Genomic DNA, 6,301 nt, shown 5'->3' on the forward strand with positions numbered 1-6,301 from the left:
TCATATTCCAGAACATCATTTGCAGATTCGGTATACCCGCTGAAATTGTATCTGATAATGGTAAACAATTACAGGGGAAAAATATAGACATGCTCTTCGATACTTTCAAGATAAGAAAGAACAAGTCCACCCCCATATACCCTCAAAGCAACGGGCAAGCGGAAGCTACCAATAAGACCCTCGCCCTTATACTCAAAAAACAATTAGACGAGCACAAATGGAGATGGTGTGAACAGCTGCACAATGTGTTATGGGCATACAGGACAACGCGAAGATCCGCCACTGGGGAATCCCCGTTTCTTCTCACTTATGGAGCTGAAGCAGTCATCCCTACAGAGATACTCATGCCAACCACAAATACCGAAGCGTGGGACAAAAATCTCACAACAGACATGATGTTAGAGAGATTGGACGACCTAGAAGAAAGAAGGGAAGCAGCATTGCAGAAGATGGAAAATTACCAACGAAGACTTGCAAGGGAGTACAACAAAAAGGTAAAGCTCCGGAATTTTGTAGAAGGGAAGTATGTGTTAAGAACAATCCCATAGTATCAACGAGAGAAGAGATGGGGAAAGTTAGCACCTACGTGGGGAGAACCTTTTATAATACATGATATTGCGGGAAGCGGTTCCTACTACCTTCGTAATCTGAAAGGCGAAGTCCTCCGACATCCTTGGAGTGCTAAGTGGCTCAAACCATACTTCCCATAGGGGCAACGCAGCCTTGCAACTGCGTGAAGGGTACCAGAAGAAGAAGGGAGTGTGACCACTCTACATGTTTCTATCTCTGGACGAGGAATTGCAGGCCTCAACCTATCAATCAAACAAGCTTTCTATGTATCCACTAAACCTATCGACAATATTGGGGAAAGTAGTTAATCTACAATCTCTCAGGGCTCCCCCGTTAGTATCCATAAGTGTAAGACCAGGGGGAAGGCACCCAGCAGAAAGAGATACCCAACCAATCTTAAGGCAACGGGTCGACGGAATAGGTGTATGTAAATTTTTTAACCCCATATCCTAGAACGTTGCCTCGGCCCCCACCGTCTGGGAATCCTCTGGCCAAGGGTTCGCCAGCGGGGAGACAGGTCTCAAGCCGATCACGAAGGTACCTCCCTTCGGGATCGCACCCAAACACTTAAAATCCTTTTTTATTTTTAGAGTCTTTCATCACAATGCTTAAAATAAAAACAAACCAACATTGCAGGTATATCAAGAAAAGGATCCATTTCATAAAGGACGATTACAAAAAGTGGAAGGACAATTCAAGGAAGAGTACACATCAAAAAATATTCCTTTTACATGATACTAGCAAAAAATATTCTTTTTACATGATTACAAAAAGTGGAAGGATAATGACGCTGCGGTCTCTACAAAATGCAGCGGTCTCTACCTAGATGATGCCGCCCCATCAGCAGGATCGTTCTGAAGACTTGAAGGGACGCTCCCACCGGATGAGGGTCCCGAGGATCCAGGCAAGGCAGCAGGAACTGGACGACGCGGATAATTCTTCACAAGACCATGCTCGTTCTTTAGGACAAGTTCTATCTTCTCTAGCATCTTGTTCGTCTCCTCAGCCAATTGACACCGAGCCTTGTGCTTAATAACTGTCGTCCGCTGTTGGGCTTGGGATAACAATGAAGACAGACGACTCACTTCTTTAGAAGCAGCACCTACGGCCTCTTCGCGGGATGCCGCCAAACTCTTAAAATGCTTAGTCTGTTCTTCCTGCCGCGCTAAGGAAGATTGAGACTTTTCAATATTTTCATTTGCAACGCGAAGTTGTCCCTCGAGTTCTGAAAAAGACAACACCATGGAGTTAGCACAGAAAAGACACAATCACACTCGATGGAATAGGGTTATACCTTCGACACAAGCCGAAGCTTCTTCATACTCATTAACAACCGCATCTCGCGCTTCATCAAGATGATCATATTCCGCGGATAATTTCTTATAATCTAGTTGAAGGTTAGTGAGAGTAAATTGACTGGCATCTAATTCTACCTGCTTCATCGAATCCATGTGACGAAGGTGGTCGACTTCTTTGTTTATCTCTGATACCCCCTTGTTCAATCTGTACATACACACTTCAAGATTCCTCTTAGACTCAGCCTGACGAGCTACTTCAACGCGGGACGCGGCAAGGGCCTTTCTTAGAGCATTGGCTTCGGCACGGGCATTGTCCCTTTCTCTGATAAGACACCGCGCACTATCCTCAACTCCTGGAAAAGGGAGGGATCGAGCCTTTTGTAATTCCTCTTCCAGAAGTTGTATCCTAGACTCCAACAAAGAAGTACGCTCACGGGATTCCCGCAGACTATCACGTGTCCACAGCAGCGTACCATTAAATAAAGCACGGTCATGGTTATACGGATTTTGCATGTCGACCATCTGAACATGTCTTGCGCGCCATACCTCAGCCCGAGCATCCCATTTCTTGGCTTCACTTTTAATTTTCTGAACAAGTTCTTTAATACGAGATTTCTGCCGTGCCCTTTCGTTTCGAAGCCATATCAGCTCGGGGACACCACCCACTGGAGATAGGGTGGGGAGACTCAGACAGAACAACTAATAAATAGAGGAATGACGACACACTGTGAGGGAAAAAGAGAAAAAAAGAACCAAACCTGTGAAAGCTGAAACTTGGCCGCGAGTTTGCTCTAACTCAGCGCGAACAGCAACAGGCTCTGAACGAAGACTGGCCTTCGCTTCACCCAGCTTTTCTTTCTCCTTGAGGCTTTTCTTCAGCTCTTCTATTTCCACCTCAACCGCAGATAATTCCTTTTCTCTGTGACGAAGCTTAGCCTCGAGCTTCAGAGATTTCGCTTTGAAGAACTGGTACAGCACGTGGTTACAATTCTCACACCTCATCATCTACACATCAAGACGAAAAACATTATTTCACCGAAGAATTGGATCGTCACGTAGAAGTACGTACGAAAATTTACCTCCAAGACACGCTGCTGAGGAAATCCATATTGATACTCGTCGGCTATGGCCATCATATCTGCAAAGGAAGTAGGAGGCTCCGACACAAGGGTAGCTTCGGGAACACTCAAATTTCTTCCCCAGGCCTCAGACACCCGCGCCTTGGAAGACATTTCCATCATACGACGGGTATACGCATCAGAATCCTTTTCACCAGCAACAACAGGGGCGGGATGAGGGACAAATAGCAGATTCTTTTCCTTGAGACAATCCATTATGGCGTCCTCACCCTCAGATGTCGGCGAATGAGGGAGATCCGCAGCAGGCGAATCAATCACCGACTTCCCCTTTTCTGACACGGCCCCATCAGCAGAAATTTCGGCACCCACATGCGCACCATGCTCCTCCGCGCCACCATCTTGAACAGCAGCGTCTCCGTTACTAGCACCCCTCGAGGACATCCCAATCATCATTGGGGGACAATAGAGAGAAGTCCTCAGGAAAATCGAGGGCATCATCCATAAACTCCCCTGTAGAATACAGCCGATCAAAAGAAAACTCTTGAGAAAGGGTGGGGAGAGTATCCGTGGCATCCCCAACAGGGACAGAAATATCACCAATAACACCGTCATCAGCTACCACGGCGTTGTTTCTCCCTTCATCACCATCTTGACCCACACAGACCTCTTCTTCGACATTGATAGGGGAAGTACCAGTACGTTCCTCCCCATCTGTAATCTCCTCGTCCTCAGCAAACTCTTCGTTCACCGGACTTGTAACTTCTTCATGGGCCTCAGCCTCACCCATCACAATGGTAGAAGACTGCTTCGGATTAATCTTGTAACTTCGACACCTGAAAACCAACACCACAAAAAGGATTATTTTTCCCGAACAGTTGAATTTCTAAAGAAGGAGAAGCGCAGCTAGAATCCGCGTACCTGAGCAGTCGAGGCACTCCTCGGTGGAAGTATAGCACCAGAACCTTCCTCCTCGTCTCCCTCCACAACGTCAAGGGCATAAGGAAAATTCATACATGTGAAGTTTAAACGCCAGGGACAGAAATCTCCATAACGAGCAGGAGGAGATTCACGCGGCTTGCTACTCTCAGTAGGACGCCAACCGCGGGGACCAGGGATCCAACCGTACGCCCATGGACCAACCACTTCGATAACGGTAGCGTGCCACTCGTAGTCATGGTCGCGCTTGATCCTCTCGCGGGCCGGGAAAAGTTTCCGCTGACTAGTCCCCTCCGTGCCGGGAACATACTTCAGCTTGGCATCGCTGACCTCATTTAACAAACGAATTTCGCCCCGAGGAGTATCGAGATTCCGGAGGCTGACACTCCACGGCTTACGGTTCCTACTGTTGACGTAATCACCGAAGGAGTTATTGAAATTCTCAGGAGTATACCATTCCTTCTCCGCGGGATTGGGAACGTAACAAGTCATTGTCGTCTCCCCCTTACTCCGCAGATAGCATTCCTTCAGGGCGCGGAGATAATTCCCCGATAGTTGCGATACAGAACGGCTGTGAGTATTAGTGGAAGAGCCTTCACGACTAGCAAGCACATCATAGTAGAAGGAATCACCTGACTTGTACAACGGCAGCATAAGACCAGCTTCGAACGCACCAACCGTGGTCAACAAATGAAATTCATCGAACTCATACTTTGAGATAAGCTCATAAGTAATATCATCCTCAGGGGCATAGAAACGAACCTAGAAGGCTTGAAGCTCATGCTTTTCCTTGAAAATCTCGAGATCAATATGCTTGAACGTTACTTTTTTCTTGCTGACCGAAACGCTGCGTATCAATGGGGCAGCCTCATCCTCCTCGGCGGGACCGGATGAACCAATGAACGCCTCGGAAGCCTTTCTCTTCAAAGAAGGATTTGAAGATTCAGCCCTCGGAACACCACCTTTTGTACTCTTCCCTTTAAAATAAGTTGTAGGAGGGGGCGACAGATGATGCTCGGGCACTACAGAACGTAGAGGAGGAACATCAAAAGCGACAGCACGAGTCGGTGTCTGCGTACTCCTCACATCATCACGAGGACGAGACACCGCGCGATCAAAGACTTTTCGAGCCCCAGAAAGATTTGTCAAAGGAACCTCTTCCCTAGAAGATGAGGCCTTCGCCCCAGAAGAAACTCGACTTCTACGAACATCATCTTGAGACTCTCTACGCGGAGGAGATCTCGATAGACCAGAATCAGGAGTCTGATAAGGAAGCCGCGGGCGGTCAGAAATGGCTGCGAAAAGATTAATCATAAACAAGTCAAAAAGAAACTCAAGGACATTACCAACGATCAAAAAACCACATAAATAGAAATCCGCATACGATAACGCAGAAACCTTAAAATTAGCATACGTGATCGAAATTCCATAAAATCCCTGCCCTAACAATGGCCTCCTTGATTTAAGACGAAGAACAGGGGCAAGCTAGCATGCAAGCATTGAAAGAAGTTCTTCATCACAAACAAGGAACAACAGTAGCAGAAAATTTACAAATCAACATAGCGTAAAACCATGGAAACAAAGAAAAGAAAAACTTACCAGCAAAAACAGCAGCAGAAAGAACAAATCAGAAATAACGAGGAGGTAAGCGTGATTAATGCTCAGTGGAAAGAATTTAAGGGCTGAAAAATGAAGACTGACAGAGAATTTAAGGGTTGAAGAATGAAGACAGCCAGAGAATTTAAGGGCTGAAGAATGAAGACTGACAGAGAATTTAAGGGCTGAAGAACGAAGAATTAAAAACGAGATAATGTTTAGGAAGAATGAAATTAATTTTCTTTCTCTCCTTAATATACCCGAAAGAAAGAGAAGGAAATTAATGGAGGAATGGGAAACGTGCCCGTTACATGAGCTGTTAATGCACAAATAAAAGACGTGCCCAAGTATCTAAGAAAAATTATTAGGAGAGATAGAAGAATATGCAACGACTGTTTTCTTCAATGCACCCATTAAACATTCAAGCCCGAAGAAAAGGGGAAAATTGTGTACACATATATCTCACCATCAGACACGTGTATATAGAAAAAATACGTGGAAAACATGCAGGCCAAGACATCAAAATACGATACACTACGGAACACCAAATAAACCCCAAGGAGTTACTTTATCTCATCCCAAAAGAAGCTAAGATCAACGGTGGAGAGAAAGTTAGCTGACACGGACGTGACAGGGGCAGAAGACACTTGTCTGACACGACCAGGCATCTCAATCACCCTCATTAAACACTCTGAACAGTATATGTGTCGATCAACCCGTGGGATGAATTGTTTCCATTTACATGTACTAATATTGAGTTGCGTATAGCTGGGTATATGTGAATTTTGGTAAGCATATTTTCAAATAAAATTAAACTAATAA

The sequence above is a fragment of the Papaver somniferum genome, chromosome 11 (genome assembly GCF_003573695.1).
Source record: "Papaver somniferum cultivar HN1 chromosome 11, ASM357369v1, whole genome shotgun sequence".
In the NCBI taxonomy this organism is placed as follows: Eukaryota; Viridiplantae; Streptophyta; class Magnoliopsida; order Ranunculales; family Papaveraceae; genus Papaver; species Papaver somniferum.